The following is a 22024-nucleotide window of genomic DNA, read 5'->3' on the forward strand; positions in this document are numbered from 1 at the left end:
TTGTAACAACTGTTGTGAAAGACCTTTCAAAAACTCAACTGAAGAGCAACTGTAGAAGACACCCAACATTGACCTTTGGCCTCCACCCTCATACATGTTCACACACACACACACACAGGCATACCCATGAACATGCACATACACAGCACAGTTGGATGTAGAGAGAAAAGAGGGAACTGTGGATACATGGGACAGGTAATAATGGGTCTATAATTAAATAGACAAATTTATACATACCTTGATTTGTTTGTATTGATGCTCTCTGATTTGAAAAACAAAACAAAACCCAAACACTCATTGAACTAAAAATGTCTTTCTAGGTATGCAATTGTATATAGACTCAGAAATACAGGCAATGGCACCTAGGGTGACAAATGAGACACTCAAAGCTTGATCTAAGGAACTCTTACACTGAGCAAGGGTTTGGTGTTTCGGTTTTTATTGGTGGTGGGTGGCTTTTTTTTTTTTTAAACACCAGTCAAATGACACAATTAAGTAAAAAGAAGAAAGGAACTATTTTCAGATTGGGAGTAGTTTTTAAAAAGAAACTCAAAAAGAGCTCTTGGTTGGTGACAAGTACTTAATATTCCATGGAAGTCTGGGTAGCATTCTAATGGAGTGAGTCCACAGAGAGCCCAACCCAAGCCAGTCTCCCAGTGAATGCCCGAGGACGCCGTATGCACACTGTGGTTGGAATGTGATGTTGAAAGATGACTCAAGTGATCCCCGTTGGCAGTAGATCTGAATTCCTTGGAAGGGCCTTCCAGCCTGGGCTGAGCCTCCACTTGGAGCTGGTTAGCTGATGTTCACAGCACGCGCACGCGTGGCTGCGGCTCCATCCCATGAGTCATAGGGCTGCTTCAGAAGCTGCTTGGCTGCGTCTCAGATGGACGCTTGGCTCTGGTGCTCTGAGGATTACCCTTGTTCCTCTTTTTCTCCACCTCCAAATCCATCAAAATGCCGGCTGACTAATGCTTTATCAAGCATTCAAGCCAGAAAAGATGTGAGAGACTCGTAGAGCAACAACCTGATCATTTTCAGATATGAAAACTTATGTTTTTGGTTCTCTGGATATAATAAACAAACAAACAAAGAAAGACATTAAGTGAAGGATGTTTCTTTGCCCTTTAGCAAGAAAACTTGTTCTGTGTTTCTCTTATCTCCATGACTTCCCCCTTTTTAATTTGTTATTATTATATTTTATTCACATTACATCCCGATTGTTATCCCCTCGCCCCTATCTTCCCTTTACCACCCTCCCTCCCTCTTCTGCCCTATTCAGGTCTCATCAGGATAGCCAGCATCCCCCTCCTCTGTGTGCCCAAAAGGCCACCCTGCCAAGGGGAAGTGATCAAATTGTGGGCACCAGAGTTCATGTCAGAGGCAGTCCTCAGTGCCCTCCACCCCCACCCCCACCCCCACCTCCACCCCCATGGAGACTGAGCTGTGCATTGGCTACATCTGAACGGGGGTGGGGGGGTGGGGGGGGCCTAGGTTCTCAGCATGCATCATCCTTATTTGTTACATCAGTTTTTGCAGGCCCCCCTGGGTCCAGACCCACAGGCTTTGAAGGTCTCTTTGAGGAGCTCCTGACCCCTCAAGGTCCTTCCCCCTCAGCGCCCCCCCTCCACCCCCCCACCCCCCTGCACACTCTTCCAAACAACCCTCAGCATTCTGCCCAGAGTCAGACTGCGAGAAGCAGCATCTGTCTTTCCCTCTTCTTAACAACCCCCCACCCCTGTCTCTGGGAGGACATCTATGTTGGGTATAAGTGAGTATATATCATGTGGTGAGCTTACCTTGCTCGGTCGGGATGATCTTTTCTAGTTCCATCCATTCGCCTGCAAATTTCAATATTTCTTTGTTTTTAATAGCTGAGTAGTATTCCACTGTGACTGTTTTACTTCCTGTTATTTGCTGGCGATTTAGCTGATGATCCCTCTCTGTCTAGGTCTAAATTCTGCCTCCAAACTCCCTTACAGCTTTGCCAAGACTGTTTTTTTTTCTTTTCTTTTTAAAAAACATCTGTCCTAATGCCCATGTTGTGTTTCAACTAAGCAAATACACTAACCCACTAAGCTAAATTGAAAGAGCAAAGAATGACTTCAAGTGTCGAAGGCCTCTCTAGCTTACATTTGGTTTAATGAATCTGGCTGGCTGGGTGGTAGTGGGGCACACCTTTTTTTAAAAATTAATTTATTCATGTCACATCTCAATTGTTAGCCCATCCCTTGTATCCTCCCATTCCTCCCTCTCGCTTCTCCCTTACTCCCCTCCCCTATGTCTGTGACTGAGGGGGACCTCCTCCTCCTCCTGTATATGCTCATAGGGTGTCAAGTCTCTTCTTGGTGACCTGTTATCCTTCCTCTAAGTGCCACCAGCCCTTCCCATCAAGGGGACATGGCGCACATCTTTAATCCCCACACTAGGGAGGCAGAGGCAGGCAGAGCTCTGTGAGTTCGAGGCTAGCCTTGCCTACAAATCAGGTTCCAGGACAGCTAAAGCTGTTTCACAGAGAAACCCTGTTTAAAAAAAAATAAAGGCAAAAATAATAATAATAAAATAAAATAGAAAAAGAAAATTATTTGAAGTATTATGATCAGCCTGGCGGTATGATTTTAATGACAAACTTAGCTGTCTCTGGTGCTGTGACAAATAGCATCAGAGGCACAAAATGATAGAGAGCCCTGAGTCAAGATTTACAACTCATGTCTGTTGCCTTAGATCAATGGAGTGATCCTATTTGGCATCCTGTTTTCTCACCGATGCAGGCAGGTCCATAGGCATCACCATAGCCATCCTAGATATTCCTAAACCCAAGAGGGCATTATAGACCTGGAAAACTATGACCAGGCACTTTGGGCTTGTAACATAGCTCTGTTCACATGTGCAGCTTCTTTTTCCTTTACTAGCCTTGTCAATAAGGATGTCACATAGAGCTCTTAAAGCCTGCTTTCTCTTCAGAAGTTTAGACTCAAGTTCATTATGAATGGCAAGATAATAAAGTTTTGCGAATGCAATTTGTACTCAGTCTTCCTTCTTATTGTCATATTTCATTTACTTCTTATTTATTTTATTGGCGAATATAATTTGAATTTTGTTGATCATGTTGAATCTTTTACAGAGCAATATATGGCATATATTTTGTTAATGATTATGTGGTGTGTGTGTGTGTGTGTGTGTGTGTGTGTGTGTTGTAGAAAATAATGGGCATTGGAATCATATCATCATAATTCATTTTTTTAAGGTTTTTGAGAAAGGAGTGTTCTAACCTTAAACTTGAGCTCCTTCTATCTCAATGATCTGAATCCTGGATTGTATTCCTGCACTGCTACATCCAATTCTATCCTGTTTTAGTTAGTTGTTTGGTTACTTAGTTACTTAGTTAGTTGGTTAGTTAGTTAGCTAGTTTGAGACACAACCTTGCTATGCATCGCCTCATGGCCTGGAACTCACTATGTAGCCCTGATAGCCTTGAGCTTGTGGCCATCTTCCAGACTCTACCTCCTGGGTGCTGGAATCAGGTGTGAGCCCCTATACCCAGCTTTCCCCGCTGCTTCAGATATCTCTTCTGCAACTTAGTCCCTGGGAAACCCAGGGTGAGCTATTTTACCTGTAAGAGAGTTGTTTCTTCATCTATGAGTTAGCAATGAGATTTTATCTACTGGGAACAATCACCTGTGCTGTGTCATTAGCTATGGTTACTCGTAAAGCAGGTCATCTCCAGAGTATTTCGGGATGAGTCCGTCTTGCCAATAAGATGGAGAATGTGTCATCAACTCAAGGGAGTTGTGTCCAACAATGATTCTCCCCACCACTTTCCAGTGCAACTGTAAGCATTCTGGTCATTAACCTGGGGTGGTATTGGTAATCAACAAGCCAGCAGAAACAGCATGGTGGCTGCCTGCCTACTCTCTTGCTTGCTATCAGGTCAACCTCAGCTCAAGTGGAAAATGTCCAAAATACAAACTGGAATATTTCAGAGTTAACTCGGGGTCTGTGATTCAGTGAGCTCTCCGGGTGATTTTTTTTTTCTCCTTGGCAACAGCTTTGCCTCTAAGCCATATCCCCAGCCATCACCTGGTGCGTCACAGGTGTGTCAGTGTTTAAGAAGGACTTCTAGGGACTATAATCTAGAAGGTATCTTCCATGGTCATCATCCCGCCAGAGGACATAAACTATGACCATAGCCAGTTTCTCATGTTTATCAATCTGGATCAGCAAAATAATTTTCTAACTGGCTGCTTTTATATTTTAAATATCATGTAATATCAAAAAAAAAAAAAAAAGGTGAAGACGACCTGGTGAGTTGGCTCTGTGGGAATGGGCCTTGTCCCCAAGTTTGATGACCTGAGTTGGATCCCCTAGGACCCTCGTGGTGGTAAGAAGAATGGCCTCCAACAAGTTGTCCTCCGATCTGCACAGGATGAGCACATGAGCATCACCATGGTATGTATATACACTACACATACACACACACACACACACACACAGAGAGAGAGAGAGAGAGAGAGAGAGAGAGAGAGAGAGAGAGGTTAAATAAATTCAGTAAGCAAGTAGGAAATTGATAATTTGCTATGTAAATATTGCTTGACATAAATAATACCACTTATCAAAAGGGAAAGTAATTTAGATTTGTGAGTAGGTTTTGTACTACTTTCTGTACCAGGATTCTACTGTTCCTGGTGTTCATTTAGAACGTACTTAAAGATGGGATGTTGTGGGTTGCTGTTTCAAAGGGGACAATCAAACAGCAAGCAATTTTGCTCTCCGAGTGACCGCACTCATCTCGGTACAGCATGGCTGAGGTGTCTCATTTCTAAGAAATACCAGAAATTAGACTTGTAAATGGCATGTTTGTGTCTGCAAAGGGAGGCATTTCTTGGATGATTGTAAAACAGATATTTTTAAAGTTTCCCGGGTGGTTCCATTTGTGCAATCACTGTTCGAAAACAATGATTTGAGTAAGTCTGGTGCAGGGGAAAGTGTCTTTTTTCCTGCAACCCCTGACAAATAGCAGCATGGCCTTATTCAGTGCTGTCACTGGACTGAATTACAAGCAAGTGCTCTTTGCCAGGTGTCATGGTGCACACCTTTAATCCCAGCACTCTGCAGGCAGAGGCAAGCAGACCTCTCTGAGCTCCAGGCCAGCCTGGTCTACATAGCAAATTCCAGGCCAACCAATGCAGTGTAATGAGACCCTGTCTAAAAGCAAATGAAATGAAAATCCTCTTTGGCTTGAGTTGATCTCCACTGAACCTTTCTTTCAATAATGGGGTGTCTGCAATGAGAAGCACTATGCTCACCATGCTCAAAAGACAGTGCTAAGGTTTTTGTTATTATTGTCTGTTTTGTGGTTTCAGGTTTTTTGTTTGTTTGATTTTGAAACTGCATTCTATGACAAATATAGAACCTGAAACTTTGTGTCCCTTCTCTGTAGAGAAGTGGATTTGATTTTGTAATCAGAGATTGAGAACTGAAGCAATCCTCTTAATAAAAGCTATGTAGACTCAACAGATGGCTTAATGGTTAAGTAAGCGCACCAGCTACACCTGCAGCAGACCTGGGTTCGGTTCCAAGAACCCACTTGGCAGCTCACAACCATCCATAACTCTGAGGCCCTGAAAAATAAATCAAGGACCTTGACAAGCATGGTGGTGGTTGCTGCGGGGGCAGACAAGTGATAATTCGTTGTGAGGACGCTACAGAGGAACTGGGTAAAGAAACTTAATATAAGTTTTGAGCATTGTTGGAGGAAAATAGGCTTAGTAGCAAAGGGCTTGGCTAATGTGGAAAAGGCTATGGATTTAATCCCCAGCACCATTAAAGTAAGTAAGCAAGAGGACAAACTAATGGATGAGTAAAGTGTGACTGTAAATAGGAATGTGAAAGGGATAAACTACCATAGAATTTTGATGTTTTTACATATACATATGTATTTTTGTACATATATATATATTTACGTATATGTATATTTGTTGTCCTTTCAACTTTTGGTGTGTGTTTTTATTATTTATTTATTTGTGTTATTATATATTACTGTGTATGTGTCTGAGGTGCACATGCATGTGTTTGAGTAAAGGAGCATAGTCATGGTCATAATGTGCATTTGGAGGAGACAATTTGCAGGGCTCTGTTCTCTCCTTGCACCATGTGAGGTCCAGGGATTGAACCCTGATCATCACGCTTGGCAGGAAGCACCCTTACCCACTGATCCAACTTGCTAGCCATATACATATGTATATATGGATGGATGGATGGATGGATGGATGGATATGGTTTGCTGAGCATGGTGGTGCATGCCTTTTATCCCAGCACTTAGGAGGCTGATGCAGGTGAGTCTTTATGAGTTCAAGGTTAGCTTTATCTAAGTCTCAAGTTTCAGATCAGCTAGGAACACATAGACCTTGAGTTTTGGGGGGTTGTTTTTGTTTTTTATTTTGGTTTTGTTTTTCTCTTTGGGAGTTGTATTTCATTGTTTGTTGGTTAGTTTTTGGTTTTGGTGGTGATGTTTTTTATTTGTTGTTTTGTTTTTCAAGACAGGTTTTCTTTGTGTAGATCTAGCTGTCCTGGAGACCAAGCTGGCCTCTGCCTCCTGGTGCTGGGATGAAAGGCATGCATCACCACCACCTGACTGAGACCTTGTCTTAAAGTGTGTGTGTGTGTGTGTGTGTGTGTGTGTGTGTGTGTGTGTGTGTACATATACACACACAATGGTACATAATTGTCTGTTTATGGGATGTAACTAACGTATATCATGAATAGATTTTATTTTTGGTAGTTCCTCCACTCACTGAATTTCCTCCTCCCATTTTCCATTCAAAATAATAGTAAAGTTGTAGTTTAGAAAACAATTGGGCCTGGAGCGATGGCACTTGGGGAAGTAAAGGTGCAGACAGATTGTGAGTTTGAAGCCAGCCTGGGATGAGCTTCACAACAAGACCCTGTCTCAACATCAACAGCAAACATGACAGGAGTGGGGAGTGGTATAAGAACCTCAAGTGTCTGGTGTGTGTAAGTGTTCCACATATTCTTTTGCATAGATAGCTGGCAGCTGGCTTGGAGGACAATTTTTCACTCCCACAAGTGTTTGGGGGTAGTGTGGCCCCATCTCAAAGTGATGATATAATAATTCCAGAGAATTCACAGGCTCGTAGAAAGATTTTATTACAAAATCCAGTCCCTTCTGTGACAAGAATAGTGCTTGGAAAATATGTGGGAAAATACAGATCTGCCTATATAAGAAGATTCAAGCAAGCATGTTGAGCATTGCATGGTAGATGCGGCCCGTGTCTAATCCCTCCAGATGCTTAACCACCTTACGTAGTACTGAAAAGAAAATTAAATATGGACTTCAACTTGTGTTTTTATTTTTAAATAACTGATACAAATCGATTCCTTTTTAATTGAAAGTTACATGGCTTGGTTATACAACCTCAATAACAAAAACAAAGTCAGTTTGCAATCACTTGATTTATTTCAGTTTTGCCACCCAGCTAGCACTAAATTACTTCACCTTCTAATAAAAATAATTCCTAATGTTGAGAAAATACAGACAAGTAGAAGGGAGCCTTATTAAGATCATCAGTATTAGAACTAAATCCTTTTTTCTCATTAGAGAAGATACTGTCAATTTAATTAATGCACATTAATCCCTAGTTGACATTAAATTCATCTTAAACTCTACATCCATATAGATTATTAATAACAAAGCACAAAAATCTGTAAATGGGTTTATATATGGAAAAAGCACAGTTCTCGAAATTCATGTGATCACATTCTTATGTATTCTATACGTGAACTAATCATTGAAGGTCATTTCTTTAGTTTATTACATGTTTCTAATTTAGAAGAAACCAGAAAAGTAGAATTCCTAAGAAAATTAATAAAAAAAAAGGTACTAGGTTATTAAGCTAAAGTTGCTATTTCCTTATAAACTAACCATGAGTCAGTCCTTAAACTATTAAAGTTGAGCTCCAAAGAACAGTCACAATAATAAAAGCAACTGAATGTTTATTTTGTGAAATGTCTCTACTTTGTGACACATTTTTTTTCTCTCTTCCTAGGAAAGTAAATTTGTATAAAGCAAAGCATAGTTCATCCCCAACATTTAAACAGTTCTTTAAAAGTTCATAATTTAAGATTTGGCTTGCATTGTTGTTGTTGTTGTTGTTGCTGTTTTGGTTTGGTTTGGTTTTGGTTGTTGTTGTTGGTGGTGGTGGTGGTGGTGGTGGTGGTGGTGTGTGTGTGTGTGTGTGTGTGTGTGTGTGTGTGTGTGTGTTTGTGTTGAATGTGTCTGTTGAATGTGTGTGGATGCCTCAGATGCCAAATGAGGACACTGAGTGCCTTGGACTCAATGGCTGTAAGCCAATCAATATGGACGCTGGAACTGAACTCCAGTGTTCTGGAAAAGCAGCAAGTATTCTTACCCTTGAGTCATCTTTCTAGTCCCAATCCCCAACATCTTAAAAATCATTCTAAATAATAAAGTTCTTGTTTTTATTTGGTTTATTGAGAGATGGTCTCCCATACCTTAGGCTGACCCCAAGCTCACTATGAAATGGAAAATAACCTTGAACCGAGGATCCCCCGGCCTTTCCTCTCTAAGTGCTAAGGTTATAGGCAGGCACCATACATACAGTGCTGAGAATGGAAGCCACAGCCTCATTTATTATTTTTTAAATATTTATTTATTTTATTTATTGCATATGAGTGCTTTATCTGCAGAAGAGGGTATCAGGTCGCATAATAGATGGTTGTGAGCCATCATGTGGTTGCTTGGAATTGAACTCAGGACCTCTGGAAGAGCAGGTGGCGCTTTTAACCACTGAGCCATCTCTCTAGCCCCACAGCCTCATTTATACTAGGCATTTTTCTACCAACTTAGCTACAACTCCAAAGCCAGTTATTTCTTTTAGAATACTTTTATGTATGCACTTATGCTAACTGAGGTTCTAGAACAGACCAAACTCAAATTGTGGAGTGTATGGATACAGGGCAGGATATTTTGTTCTCAGCTTTATCAATCTCTTTCAGGCTACAGGCCTCTTTACAAAGCATGTCTTCTATCACATGGTTTAATACTAATTTCAAATAGCATTCTTATTCCAAGAACACACAAAGGAGCCCTATAGAGGCTTAACTTCAGTTCAAGACTTCTCTCATATTGAGCCTACACCTTGCAATGAGGCAACACAGGGACAGCAAAATAACTGTCTTTTCGATATATATGAACATGAAAAAACTCTACCCCTCTCACTAAATCACAACTAAAAGCAACAGACTTGTACGTTATCCAACTTTTCAATTTCATGATAAGCTGCGGAGCTAATTAATTAAATAGACTACAGGATGCCAATTTTCTTTATTTACCTTTTTGTCTTGATAAATGTGAGTAAGCTTGAACGGACACCTCTATTTTCCTTCAGGTTTGAAAGCTTCCTTTCATGTATGTGAAAAATGGCTAACCATGTCAAGGTTTATCAAACAGAGCCTGGAGTTTGTGGCTGGTCCCTTTCCCCTTATCTGGCAAACACATTACCCTCTCCATCAAAATGGGGCAGAGCAAACACCGCAGCCACCCGCATGTATAACCAGGACTAACTTAACAGCCTCAGGACTCTTTAAACTCAGCAAGAAAGCTGATTAGGCTCCAGATCTTTAGGCATTATCTTATTTTTGATAGCTCTGCTATGAAAAGGCAATAAAAAGAAAGCTGTCTGCCATGAGAGCTGGGTAAGGTGTCTGCTGACTTATGAGCTGGACTTAAAAGAAGAGGAAGAGAAAAGAAATGTGTAAACTAGTTTAACTATTTGCCAAATCTCAACGGGAGCAATGTCTAAAGAGGAACTTATTTATGAATTAAGAGACAATGACATTTCCTTCAATATCACATTCTGCATACAGGAAACAACAGATCTTGGTGATATCCTAGTATCTGTTTGGTGCTATTCAGGCTGCTATTTCCCTGCATATGAGAACATCAAAGATTCGTTTGAGGCTTATGGAACAGTAGTGTAAGATGTAAGAAAAAGGGTCATCTACTCAGTAATATATACTGAAGGCGTTTCCTTTCCCCTCATCTTAAAAATAATTAGGGAAAAGTGAAAAGGGTCTAACACTGCAGCTGAGCTTAAATAAGTAAAAATTCATTTTCAGATCAAACCAAACAACAGCGAATGGCATTTGGAAGAAACTCTCTGGGACACAAAGTCCACCCCTGCTTTGGACCAAGTTAACTGTCTGCTTCCTGTGTTTCTGGTGTACATATGGAATGGAAACAATCCTTCTTGTGATGGCCCATGCATTGTAAAAGAAAAAAGTGAGTAGGACACGGGATACTGACTGAAAGAGAAGGGCATGCTTCCAAGTAGGAGGTTATTGTTGACCAGTCTGTGGACACAAGCTCCTGCCTCAGCTTGGTCCAGGCGTTCCTTGGGGGTGGGACAAAAAAAAATAAATGAAAACTATTCGTACCTGAAGTGCTAGGATCCGTCTGTAACAACAGAAGATCTTGTTCTGTATCCACCGAAGGTGAGCTGCAGAGGAGGGGAGGGCTCTGTCTGCCTCTTCTCACTTGCTCCACTTTTGCTTCATCTCAAGTTACTGCTGGAAGCAGCAAGAGAGCAGCTCACAAACAGAGTCCATAGCCAGGTCGTGTTGCCGCAGTTTCCAGTTGAGGTCGGTCTTGTTATAACCCCAAGCTCAGCAGGTGGATTAAGAAACAAGCCGAATCTAACAGTTTGTATTACTGCAACCAATCTTTCACATTGCTGTCCTAGTTTTTAATTGACAGACGAATGTGTTACCGGAACATATCACTTTCTCCTAGGAATAAATCTGGGCTTATATAACATAGTAGTACATATATAAAGTGCATATTACAAAAGGATGCCTTTAACCAAGAAAGCTGAAATGCCTCCACTATGTTAAATGTTCTCAGAGGAAGAAGTATGCTGATGTCTTGACGAAATAAAGGGACTGGAAATAGAAAACATAGTTATGTGACTCCTTAGGAGTTTCAGGTCAAGAGTCTCTGATTTGGTGTTGAAACATTTTGGTAGCATTCTCACCACCTGGATTTTTGCTTGGACTTTACGTATATAAAGCTCTTTGCTATTTAGCATGCCTTGAACGGAAGACACAAGGAAGATAAAGATTGTGTTGCTCCTTGGAGACGCTTTTGTTCCGCTGACACTTTTGTTCAGCTGTAGAGACTTTTTTTAAGCAGACTTATAAGAACCAGTTCAACCTAGGTTTGAGTTTTGGCATCTGGTCATATAACATTATAGGTAACCAGAGGAAAAAAACATCATTTTAATAATTATATTAAAACCACCAGGGTATACCATAGGCTATAACAATAGCTGCTGGACGGCTAGAAGTTAAACCTGCCCAGGTCTGCTTCTCGTGAGTTTGTTCACATAACCCTTTCCACATACACTGATAACAGGTATGATTGTTATTTCTCTACGTAAAGGAACTCGGGGATGGAGAAATGGAGTAACCTGCCCAGAGCTATACAATTAAGTGGTAAGCCAAACTTCAAAGAGGTTAACTTGTATGTGTACATATCAGCATATATTTAAACTAATCAAAAATATTCCCTCAAAAATAGTTGGGACCTTAGTCTATTTGATTTCCCCAGGAAACAACATCCTAGATGATTCTATTCATTATTGTAGATTATTGACTTAATGTTCTATTAAAGAAAAATGCTTGTAGAGGGTTTTTCACATCCAAAGAGCTGGGATGTGGCTCAGCTGCTAGAGTATTTGCTGAGCATACCCAGTCCCTTAGTTCAATCCCAGCACCATATATACTAAGCATGATAGCACATGCCTGTCATCCCAGGAGGTAGAGACAGGACCCAGAAACTCCAGGCCATCCTCCAAACTGCACCCAAGTTAGAGGCTAGCTGGGGTTACATGAGATTCTGTTTCAGAAGGGGGGGTGGGGAGAGGGAGAAAGTTAGTTCATTCTCAATGTAAACCAATGGTTTCTAAACACTTTGAAGAATGACCACAAATGGATTCATATGACACTTCAATGCTTCCTTAACATGAGTGATTAAAATGCACAGAATTTTTTACTGCAGAAGAACCACTGCAGTATCCTTCCCCACACTGGATCTTCCTTACTGCCCCTGGCTACCATGGAAGCATGGATAAATATTTCCTTTGCCATCCTGCCCTTTCTTTCTCTCTGGATACTGGATCTGCACTTACATTTGATCATGGCTGTTTCTAAGCAGAGGGATGCCTTTTCCTGGAGTTTTCAAATGTTCTGAGTTTTTCTTTTTTACTGAATATCATCTAAGGATAAATAGCAACATCTAGAGATAAAAAAGAGTTGTTGAATGTGATATTATTGGCAAAGAAGGCATGCCATTGGAATCTCTCAAACCTGTCCCAAGTATGAGATAATAGAAGAAAGGTTTTAGTGGCAGTGTTAAAAACAAGAGACATTTAATGAAAGAAATAGTAACTGGAAATGGGAGGAGTGTATTAAATTTGGTTAATGTCTTTAAAGTCACACATCAAGTCTAAAGATAGTATCTGTGAATAATATTCAAGAAGGAATAAGGAAGTTTCAATAATTGCTATCACCACTATCTACTATCACTAGATAGATTTTTAAAAATGTTTCCCCCAATAATAATGTAATAAGTGAAGCAGGGGACTGCATTAGCTATATTGACTTATGTATCTACATATCTACACCCTGGAACCTCATGCAATTGACCATTTTGATAATGACCATCCCATCTGACCTAGAATGGCAAATTAAACTCTGGGGAGGGGGTGTTGTTAGGCATATGATGTGCCAAGATGACATTTCAGGCTTCAAGAATCTCTAAAAGACAAATGCAAGACCGCCAGGCACAATAAGCACCATTTTGACACTGGGCACAGCACACAATTCAAACTTTGTGCTTGCATCCCTTAAAAAGTATTACTAGCTAGAACATAACAGTAGTACAAGAAAGAATTTGTGTCCCATTTTTATCGCAGCCAAACAAATGCAAAGCATGTATTTTGGCTGGTGCTCCCCAAAAATATTTTTCCCAACAAAACTTGTTAGAAATCCCTAAAGAGAAAACTAAGTATTGGGTTCTGTACTAGGTATCACTAACTTCAGGTTACATTTTTGCTAGAATGAACCCAGACAGCTGAGATGATTTACTTTTTTCTTTTTTTAAGTACACCAACATTTTTCAAGTTTTTTTTTGTTTGTTTTTTTGGTTTTTTGGTTTTTTGTTTGTTTGTTTGTTTTAGGTACACTGAATGAAGAATTTATCTTCTGATGGAGGGAAAAAGGAGTCTTTCCTCAACTGTGTAGTTAAATAATGGTAGCAACTCCAGCAAAGGACCTTATGTACTACATCCAAAAGCCACCCACTAGGGGCACCTGTGGGGAAAGAGTGCTTTCCCGCCTGTTCCCTCAACACTAGAAGCCTTCCATTGCAAGAGGAAGAGAAGTGATGTGTAGAGGAGAGGGGGTGGAAGCCCACATTATGTACTCATCACTTGGCTCCCCATATCAAGAAATACTGACGGGGCCAGCCACAGACTCAAATTGAATTCTGATACCACTTTGGGGACATGGGATAAATAAGAGGATTGTTGTAAAGGTGTTTAAATGCTTGGGGGGGTTCAGGTTTAAAAAAAAAAAAGGTTTGTTGCCAGTAGTTGTTCATTGAAATCTCTTACAGGATTTTTTTTTTTAGCCTAGTCTGTGATGCAGAACCTGCTGTGCTAAATTATGAACCAAAGGCTTTGGGGTGGGAACAATCAATCAAAATACCTGGGGTAGTGTGTAATGTGCACGCTCTTGTCAGCGTGAACAGGCTGCCCCTGAACACAGTCCCCCAGCAGGTTAAATAAATATGATACTATAGACAAACCGACAGGATCACACGGGCATCAATCAGCTGTTGATAAAATACAATCTTCCTTTAATGCACGCTGGGAAAGTTATTTAACGGTTACAAAACCTATATCCGTTTCTTGGCTTTTTTTTTTTTAAGTCTTCTTCGAAAGTGTAACTCTTTTATAGGGGCAAGGCGGAAACAGTTGCCAGATCCTAGCTGTGTTGGGGCCGGGTGTGTGTGTGTGTGTGTGTGTGTGTGTGTGTGTGTGTGTGTGTGTGTGTGTGCGCGCGCGCGCGCTTGTAATGGCGCTAAAGATGCGTTGTGACTCAGCTTGCTTGAGGAGGGGGCGGGGGATGGACTGGCCAAAAGATAGCGACCTGAAAACCACACCTGAAACAATGCCCCCAACCCCGGAACACAGGGTTAGCTTGTTGAAGCAATCCCTACCTGGGAAGCCCTGGAGCATTTCAATCCCATTTTTATTTCCCTTCTTTGGAGCCCTGATGTGTGGGTACCTGAAGAACAAATGAGGGACTAGCAACAGCGCTGCTCTGGATTGATTGCGGGGGGGGGGGGGGCGAAGAGAACCCGGGAAGAAAACAATTTAAAGAGGGAGAGGAATAGAAAAATGTCCCCAGTCCAGCCGGTGGTAAGAGGGTGGTGGCAACTGACTCTGCAGTCAGTGCTGGTGAAATGGGAGGACTCGCGACCCAGCGGGCGAGCACGCTGAGCTTGTGAGCAAAGCTCTGCGCCTTTAAAAAACGACTTTACGATCCGAAAGTTTCCCTCAATGAGGCACAAATGAAAGAACACTCTACTGCAGTCCTGAGCTCCCTTAACTCCCCTCCCCAGCTAGGCACCTCCGGCTGGGCGTCTGGGCGGACTGAGTTGAGCCCCGGCTTTGCTCTGGCACTTTGCACGCAGCCTTTCACGTCCAATGGTCTAGGTAGCAGTGGCGGAGCTCCAGGGAGCTTTGGGCTTCAGAAGTGGGAAGGCCCTTGCGCAATGCTGACAGCTGATCTCCTAACAAGCGAAGATTAATGTCCAATCTAAAAACTAAGGTCTCCTAAGTGCTGTAGGTGCAACATAAATACAGAGAGCAGGCGGATGAGTCTCCTGCCACTCAAATCAGGATCGTCCCCAGCCTGTGGAAATAACTCGCAGCACAAGGTGTTGATGGGTTTGCGGGCCTGCAGTCCTCCCCAGCAGGGATCCCGACTTCCAAAAGGTCAGGTCTACCCTACCTGGAAGAACTTCTGTCATTCCCCCAGTCTAGGCACACACTCTGCAGTGGTTTCTGGAAGATTCCAGACTGGGAAAAGGCTGAGCTGCTGGGTCCAAGGCCTAAACTCTGATAATTCTCACAGAGCTGCAAATAGACTGCTCCGGCGATTTAGGCTGGAAGGGGGAGGGCGGGTTGGCGGCTCAGGGGCAGGGGTCCGCGAACGGGCTCCCAGGAGTCAGTGTACAGCCTCGCTACTGCCCAGGGACACTGCAGGTGATGACAGCTGTCACCAAAAAGAGCCTAAAGCCGGTTCTGAGAATGACCCTGCAGGTTAGGGCGAGGGTTGGGCTGGGGTTTGGGAGAGAGCAAGGAGGGCTATGGGTCTACAGGAGAGTAGGAACCTGGCTTTTTGAGTACCTCTCTGAACCCTAGAAAGCCATTTGTGCTTCCTTAACGCGAACTTCTCCCCTCCCCGGGTCCAGGGAGCAGCGACTTGAGGAGGCACAGGAACCACCGCAACCTTTTTGGAAACCTGGCGCTCTCAAGAGCTCTGCGCCAAACTGACACCCGCAAGCACTCTCCCGGGGCCTGTTGAGCAGATGGAGTGGCAGGGCCAGGCAAGGCCTGTTGACGAGACACCGGGACATTTGTCATGGGTGACCCTGTGCCTTGGCTTCTGAGCCCACGCCGGCGTGGGGAGGCCAGCGCTAATGTAATAAAGCGAGAGCGACAAGAGGAAAGGCCTTTCTCGCCCCGGGGCCGCCACATGCTCACTCCGTTTTACTGTCAGGGCTGGTCGAGGCTGTGGCTTCATTTCATATTCCATTAATATTTACAGCAGCTATTGAATTTCCCATTACAAAGTTCACCATACACAGTGCTAATATGAAATTTTAATAGTATTGTGCACATTATAAAAAGTCCCACCATTAAAAGGGGAGGGCAGATCGCAGGGAGAAGTTACCCTGAGAAGTTACTTGCCAGTGAATGCTTGAAATGCTCCCAAGTCGAGCAGGGTGGAGGGAGTATTCATTTGCAACTATTATCATAAAGATACGAAGCAGTGGGTTTGTTATCAATATTGAAATCAAGAGATGGAGGAAGTGGAATGTTAAAAAAAAAAGCAGTCTGACTAAATTGAGTTTTCCAAGTTGTGTGTGCTGGGATTTGCCCTCACTTGAGAAAATGATTCTGTTCTTCTGCTTTTAAGGAAATTGGGGCAGAGCAAGCAAGAAGCTTTGCAGGGTTAGTCGGGTTCTAGTCACCAGTCCTTGCTGGTCCCTTGGGCTGTGCTAGGGCAGGTATGCAGCTCCGGAGAAAAGCCCTACCTCCCTCAAATCCTACCCCCTACTTGCCAGTCAGCCTCAAGGTCCTCAAGGTCCCAAAATTGCAGTCCTGACTATGGCTGCACGAGAATGGCTAAGAACTGTGGAAACATTCTGTGCGGTGTATAGCTTTTCTGGAATGGTACCCAGGGCAGGAGGGGGGGTATCTTTGCCTTGGGATGAAAAGGAGTGGAGACACAGGTGGAAGTGAGGCTGCACACACACACACACACACACACACACACACACACGTGCAACAGGAAGTGGGGAATCCAGAGCCTGCAGCCCCGGGCTCAATCAAGCCTGTTACAGCATCCTGCTCCAATTCACAGCTCACCTCCTGGCACCCAGGGCCAGGTAGCAGAGCCAGCTTGAGGGCTTTGAACAAAGACAAAAACAAATAAACAAACAAAACGGTAAATCCTCAAAGGCACCTACCTATCTTTCCCCCTTCTGTCAAGAAGACCAAGACTTTTTTCTACAGCTGGCACCTAGATCACCAGCTCACCTGATGGATCCCTGTCAGCCTCCCCACATGAACTCTAAGGACATTCAACTCCCTAAGGGACTTATTCCCCTAAGTTTCTTTCTTCTAAAATATAATCTTGCCCTACAGAGTGGGCGGATCGAATGGAAAGAAAGAAAAGTTCAGTTTGGGGATTTGGGTGGAGGGTTGTTTTGTTTTTATTTGTTTTGTTTTGGGGGTTTCTGTTTTTGTTTTTTGTTTTTCTGGTTTGGGGGACAGGATAAACTGTGATTCCTCTGCTCTACACCAAGTTTTCTCACTCTATCCACTCACACTCACACACCATCCCTTCTCACACTCCTCCGGGTGTGAATTAATGACAGTACTTTGAGCACTACTGCAGTATCTTAATAGGCTTCTATTTCTGCAAGGAGAGGGCAAGATCTGCATCCTCAGGTTACTTTACAGCTAAAGGAAGATGACGGTGACAGAAGGGTAAAGATGGGTGACAATTCCTCAGGGTGATCTGCTATTGACCGCCCCCCTTCCCGTTTAAAAATTATTAGTGTTATTACTATTCCCCCATATTCTTGTGAGTTTTGTGTGTGTTAAAGCCCCTAGATGTGTCACACTTTGTCACATCCTCTGTGTGTGTTTTTAGAGAACATTTGAATGAAAGGCTCGATGCCAGGTATTGGTGACACAGGGGGTGGAATTTTCAGCCGCTCCACAAAGAGTTGGCCGCCTCTATTTGCATAAGGTCAGAGTAGGGCTTGTGATAGAACTTTACCAGCATCTCTGTCTCTTAGCAACACTCTTGCACTCTTGGTCCCTGCATTAAATTGACTGGTCCCTTCCTTTTCTTCCTTTCATTGGGAGGCTTACAATAAAATGTCACCCTTCCAACCTGTGCCTGTCACCCAGTAGGTCATCTGTATCTCCCACACACACACATTTTCCCTCCCTCCCTCCCCTTCCTTTCTCCTCCCCCCTCCCCTTTCTCCAATTAGAGACTGAGGGGATTCACTGGGTGAAATCCCAAAACTGTTTCATTTTATGGTGTTAATTAATATTAATACCACTTCTCCCTTTGTTATTAATTTTAAAAATCCCTCATAAACAGGCAAGATAAGGATTAAATTGCCAGTACCTGCCAAACAATGGGTCTGGAGAGGGGCAAAAAAGGCAGCGGGAGATGGAGGGAGCAGGCTTTAGCTTAGTCTCTTCTCCTATTCAGTTAGTGCAGGGTTGAGCGCAGCATAGAAACCCTGGAAGTGCTTGGACTATGCCAGGCAGCCCTCTTGGCTCTGGGATGGGGACCAGTGACAGGATCCAGATGCTGATAGGTAGTGTTAATGGAGGGTCACGTCTGGACAATAGTATCCATCACTTGCCTCCTGGCTCTTCTGTCAGATAGAGTCATTTCTGACTGCTCCATCACTCAGATTTAGGATAGATTTAATTATTACCTTTGCCTTGGCAACAGGATATACAAATTGGTACCCAAAGGACTAAACCATAATGGTAATAGTTCTTACTAGTAGTTATTATTATTAGCTTACTGTACATTCCTTTCTTGCTAATTTTGAAAGAACATCCTAGATATTTGATTAATCCTTTCCTATTTTATTCCATCAACAGCTGCCCAGAAACACAAACCCACAGGATAATGGTGGCTTAATTAGTTACACCATACTTAGACACACACACACACACACACACACACACACACACACACACACACACTCACCTACTTTTGCCTGAGTGTCTGAATGATTTCCACTGGTTTTTTTTAAAATCATTTTATCAGTTGCAGAAATTCAATATTCTCTGAATTCTCTACAGTTTTGCAAACTTCTGACTTCGGAAATGTCTATGGACCATGCTCCAGAGCACACAGTTTCTCCCCATTTGAGAAGTGCTTGTAACTAAATGTAGAGTTGCATCCAGAAAGAAAGAAGGTGGGAAGAACCCTTGATATGGCTTTTGTTCAGAAAGCTAAGAATTTGCTTAAGTAAATGAACTTTTAAAATCTTAAGAAACTCTGTCTGGAGACCCTGATAGTCACAGTGATGATGCTGAACTTCATTTGAATTCATCTCTTTCTCCTTGGACACAGAAACTGACACCCCCCCCCCCTTCCTTAAAGGGCCAGTTAGTCCTCTGAAATGTATTACTCATCCATTTGATTGTCGAAAATGGTAAGATATACATCCTGCTTTCCCTGATATTTTTACAACCTCTTACCTCTGCTTTCCCCTCTCCTCTCGGTGGCTTTCATACCCTGTAATTCTTGTAATGCATTCCCAGATAAACGCGCAGGTAATGGGGTCTGAGCAATGCACCCAGGGTTAAAAGTCAGCCAACGGTTCTTTAATAACCCGCATGTCATGTTTCTTCCACGATGTCAAGTTTGCTAAGGAAGACAGACAAGGGTGAGCGCAGCCACTTGAGTTTGTTATTCAGAGTCTTGGAAGGGAGGGAAAGTGCAGAAACAAATGTCCCCCCCCCCAAAGGTTTTTACCCCAAAGGAGGTAAAACAGCCTTCAGTTTTCCTAGAGCCAGTGGTGTTGCCTTGCTAGTCATTTCCTAGGACCTCAGCAAGATGCTTGAAAATTTTGCAAAGGTTAGGATGGCAGGAGCTCCAGAGATTTTTTTTTCCTACTCTCATTGATTCCTCCTTAGAAATTTACCCTGCTTCCTGCTTCCCAGTGGCTATTTCTGCTCATCCTCTTCCTACAGGGAGAGCACCTAAGCCAGAGCTATTTTACTTACCAAGGTAGTTCTTACTTTGACGGTTCCGTAGGTGACCTTTCTTCCTGCTTTTCAGAAGCATGGCTGTTGACTGGCTTTGACTGGCTTTGCCTTAAACTCCATCCACCCACCCACCCCCCATCCCCATTCTTTTTCTTTCTAGAAGGATCTGGGGGAAATTGAAGATGTATGCCTTTTTCTTTCAACAATTTGCCCTTTCCAGGAAGAGAGAACATAGTGCATAGACACAAGAAAATGAAAGCTCAGGGAACTTGAAAGCACACTGGAGTTATATTCTGGAGCATAAATTAAAACAAGATTCCAGACTGAAAGGAGAGGTGAGGGCGAGGGGTGAGGGGGTGGGGGCATAAAGATTGAGGATTGCCTTTACTTTTCCCAGATGCACACAGGGTTGGGGAGCACAGTCCCCAACCTGGCTCATACTCTTCTCTGGCACCTATTATCTCCTCAGATATTTAAGGCTACACATTTACACAGATCGTGCCAAAGAAGCAATTTCGTTTACAGCATCCCTTTCCCAACCATTTCAAGACCAAAATATTGAAGGAACTTTTAAAGCAAGTTTTAACGAATTGTTTCATACGCTACTTATTTAATGAAAAGAATCATGCCGTTTGACAATTCCCTCCTCATCACTGGTAAGCAGATAGCCTTTCGGAGAACAAATATATTGCATTTGTTTAGTTCTGAAAGGTTTCTAGCAAAATAACACAAGAAAAGGGAGCTAGAGCTTTGTCTTCATGGTCCAATTATTGCTCATGGCACATCATGACAGAAGAAGAAATAGCTCCCATTACGTTCAACTTACAACTTCATCTTAGTAAAAATCATGTTTTGTGGAGTGGTTTTCCCCCACACTCTTAGTTTTGTGGCTATTCGATATTAATATCCATTTTTTGCAGCTGTTATCTTATCTAGCACACGATGGATAGATACCCTGGGCACTGTTTCAGACTCAGTTCTAACCGTATGAACTTTCTTCGACTTTTGTCAGACACTGGAGGTGGGAGGTCTTTTTATAGTCTGATGCAGGTGGTTAGGGAATGTAACTGGGCTCCAAAGAGAACGAATAATTAGTATTTACCCAAATCAGACACACTTTGACAAAAAAAAAAAAAAAGGAAAAGATAATTCTGAAAGAAAAAAAAATCAAAGTTGGAGTGGGGCTAAGAAAACAAAGTTGGAAGCACTGATTTGTTTCATAGTGGGGGGGGGGAGCTGGCAAAATATGTCCAAGTTCTGCTCTGTTTGAAGCCACAGTCTTTTAAAACCTTGGATTTTTTTTTTTTTTTTTTTTTTTACAATTTCTCCAATGAAGCAAGAACCCAAAAGCTTCCAGCTATGTTTTGTTTTGTTTTGTTTTTTTATCAAGCAGGACACAGGAAGCAGAAAACGTTTGTGCCATAAGCTATGAATCTGCAATGTATCTACTCTGCCTCGATTATGGAACTGGACAAGATTGCTCACATTTTACTTGTATGTATTTTTCTTGAAAGGGAAGGAGAAGAGCGAACACAGCGGGTTTCTTTTGTAGCCATTTGCACAGTGCCCTGAGTACTACTGTCAAAAAAAAAAAACTTTCTAATTTGGGGCTTGGGTTTAGTTTGGGGAGGATGGGGGTGAGGGCTAACTTTGGCAAGGACTCTGGGGCTGAGGTTGGGATAAACATATTTCACCTTTTGTATTACGGGCTTCCTCACAAGTCCGTTGAGCCTTCCCCAGCCTTCTCCAACTGAGCTACCATCCCCACGCCAACTGAATCCTACACTCTCCACATCCAGCTGGAGTGTGCTTACGTTCTGGTGGGGGTGTCCCACTCCACAGTGCCCTTTAGGGCAGAGCACGGTCTATATATCTGGACAGTTTCTACACAGCACTGTTTTTCACTGGAGATGGGTGATTAAAGGCGTTTACAGAACTGCGGGGGCGCGGTGGGGGTAGCAGACAGAAGGACACCACGTTCCAACGCCCTTCGAAATCTTCAGTTCCTCCAAAGACTTCAGGCAGCTAAGACTGCGGCTGCTTTACTGCAAGCACAGTGGGGCGGGGGCGGGGGGGGGGATTGGCAGAAAATATGTCTCTGTTCTGGAGTATTTTTTTCCTCCCCTGCTAATTTTGCGAAAAGAAGGAAACTCAGTGGCGGCTGGGGGAGGGGGGGGGGAAATGGGGGAGGAGGCAACTCTAATAAAATCTAGTAGAAATTTTGCAAAAGGCTCTAGGAAGACAACTTCTCTCAGAGGACCAGGAAGAAAATAGCCCGGAAGAGTGAAGCTTCTATTTCCCGCCTGCCTGGGAATGAAAAACACACAAAGTTGCAAATGTGGAGAGGGTAAAGGCCCGCTTGTTTCTGGGACAATCAG

General features: G+C 42.8%; 1 long non-coding RNA gene across 1 annotated transcript in view; it reads right to left on the bottom strand.

The window, feature by feature from the left end:
- Window positions 1–379: 379 nt before the first annotated feature.
- Window positions 380–22024, bottom strand: part of LOC311593085 — an 81306-nt gene continuing 59661 nt past the window's right edge. Inside the window, exons 3-5 of the long non-coding RNA XR_014777592.1 lie at window positions 10477–10608; window positions 1800–4462; window positions 380–1067 (exon numbers count right to left, since the gene is read on the bottom strand). This is a non-coding gene — a long non-coding RNA (uncharacterized lncRNA). The remainder of the gene's footprint in view (window positions 1068–1799; window positions 4463–10476; window positions 10609–22024) is intronic.

Source organism: Acomys minous (assembly GCF_964271855.1).
Source record: "Acomys minous genome assembly, chromosome: 2".
NCBI lineage: Eukaryota > Metazoa > Chordata > Mammalia > Rodentia > Muridae > Acomys > Acomys minous.